The following is a 2818-nucleotide window of genomic DNA, read 5'->3' as shown; positions in this document are numbered from 1 at the left end:
ACCTACCGTATATATTATAATATATTATACATTGTATCAGGAGTAACATTTATCACTCATGTTATATTATATCTATTATATATTCTATATTACATACTGTATTATACCTACCGTATATATTATAATATATTATACATTGTATCAAGAGTAACATTTATCATCTATGTTATATTATATCTATTATATATTATATTACATACTGTATTATACTTACCGTATTTATTATAATATATTATACATTGTATCAAGAATAACATATATCACCCATGTTATATTATATCTATTATATATTATATTACATACTGTATTATACCTACCGTATATATTATAATATATTATACATTGTATCAACAGTAACATATATCACCTATGTTATATTATATCTATTATATTCTATATTACATACTGTATTATACCTACCGTATATATTATAATATATTATACATTGTATCAGGAGTAACATTTATCACCCATGTTATATTATATCTATTATATACTATATTACATACTGTATTATACCTACCGTATATATTATAGTATATTATACATTGTATCAGGAGTAACATCTCTTCCCTTCTCTCTGCAGCTTTTTCCTCCTCGGACATCACCATGCTGGACATCTGTGAGGAGAGATGACAGGATTATGTTTTCCTGAGGGTCCAGGAATTGTTGATGAGCACAGAGTTTAGGAAATAAAGTTTCCTGGATTCTGTCATCTGCAGGGAGGTGACATCTGGGATTTGGGAATCATTCGCTATTATTATCTGCGCAACAATGCAATTCATCAGCGTCCTCTAATATTAACCCCAGACACCTCCCCCACATCCTAGATTGTAAGCTCTATGGGTCAGATTCCTCTCCTCCTCCTGTGTCATGGTTGGTATATGTTGGTGCTATAGAAAGTATAATGATAAAAACCCAACTAAAGAAAACTTTACATAAAATATGGAAGAGAAGGATGAGACTGTTATATCACCTGAGAGTGCTGCCATGGCACCGGAGACTGTTATATCCCCTGAGAGTGCTGCCATGGCACCGGAGACTGTTATATCACCTGAGAGTGCTGTCATGGCACCGGAGACTGAATGGTCTCACATATGGGGCCCCTGCAGTTTTTTATTATATGGGGCCCCTGGAATGGTCTCACATATGGGGCCCCCCTGCAGTGTATTATTATATGGGGCCCCCGGAATGGTCTCACATGTGGGGTCCCCACATAGTTTCATTTAATGGGGTTTCGGCAATGGTCTCACATATATGGCCCATGCAGTGTTTTATTATATGGGGCCCCCGGAATGGTCTCCCCGGGGTATGTTGGGTGCTGCTTGGCACCATAGATGGTTCTGTTCTATCCTAATAATAATATTTAGTCTGACGAGCTCACATGTCTCCACGTATCCCAATCACGGATTATGGGTCACATGATCACCGTCACCGGAAATTTCCCCATTAATAACCAGAGAGCCCCACAGACTCCGCCCACCTGACCTATGCCATTTATCAGATCTCCCAACATTGGGGAACGGTTAGCTTAATGTATATAGACACAAGACACGCCCACATGGGATATGCCACACCCGTCGATGGAGGTGGGGCAGTTGGGTACAGTAAGTACTGTAGAGATGGGATTTGGCGGGGGGGGCAGTAGATTTTCTGATCTTTATATAGAAAACACGAGTTATGGGTCTGATGGCGGTGGGATATTTTCCTGGAATATGGAATGTTCATATTCTGGTTTTCCCCTCTAAGTATCCGGATGTTGAGCTCGGAATGACCTGGCTCAGCTTCAAACACCAAATGTAATCATGTAATTTAGGACACATGTTCCCTCATACGCCTCGCTGCCTGCACACCATTATGGATTTAATAAATTGGATCATTTACTTCTGGTGTGTAAATGTTTTACGTCTGCCATGTGATTGAGCTGTAAGAGGTGCTGAGAGTGCGGAGCCCCTCCATAGCCTCATATGACCCCTCAGGAGCCAATCATGGCATAACCTGATCGGGGCACTTTGCAGCTCCATCATGTGACCCTCATTCAGAAGCAAACTCCAGCCCCTGCAGAGCCAATGTTATAGCCAGAGAGATCCATTCACATGTGATACACAAGCTGGGACAACATCATGACAGGATTAGATTGTCAGCTCTTGGGAAACGTGTTTTGCATTTCCTGTGTTCTCTAGCACTGCCATGAGATCCTCATCTCTTCAATGAGGTTTTATAAAGCCATAAAGTCCAGTAGATTTCCCAGCAATGATCCAATAATGATCCGGCGAGGATCCAATGTTGGGAGATGCAGGGTCAGCCATCAATGATTATTATGAGACTATAGGAGGAACCTTTGTGGCCCTAACACTGCAATCAATGGAATTGGAGTCGTGATATCGGCACCCCAAATGATTTATTTAATGATTTATGGGATTTCAGGGGGGAATGTTCTGCTGGGATTGTTTGGGGTGTCCGGATCCTCACATCCTCATCACTGATTCCCACTTTTCCAGTTTTCAGTCCGGAGGGGAAAGTGCTGAATTTATCTTCCCAGCTGAGAGATTTTCTGCTTTGTAAACCTTCCACACTTCTGTCATCTGGAAGCCATCAGGGATGTGGGGACTTCTTGGAAGCTTCATGTAAAGCCTCCCTCCGGGAATGTTAGAGGTCTCCCCACATGTACACAGATTGTACACAGATTGTTACTACATCTCACCTCCATTTCCCAGAAGATTCCCTTCAGGCTTCTGTCACTCCACAGGGGCCCCCGGATAGGAGAGGAGCTCGGGCCTGCAAAGGAGTGAGGGCCCTGTATATGAAAATAAGGAAA

The sequence above is a fragment of the Pyxicephalus adspersus genome, chromosome 4 (assembly GCF_032062135.1).
Source record: "Pyxicephalus adspersus chromosome 4, UCB_Pads_2.0, whole genome shotgun sequence".
Classification (NCBI taxonomy): domain Eukaryota; kingdom Metazoa; phylum Chordata; class Amphibia; order Anura; family Pyxicephalidae; genus Pyxicephalus; species Pyxicephalus adspersus.
This window is presented reverse-complemented; position numbering follows the sequence as displayed.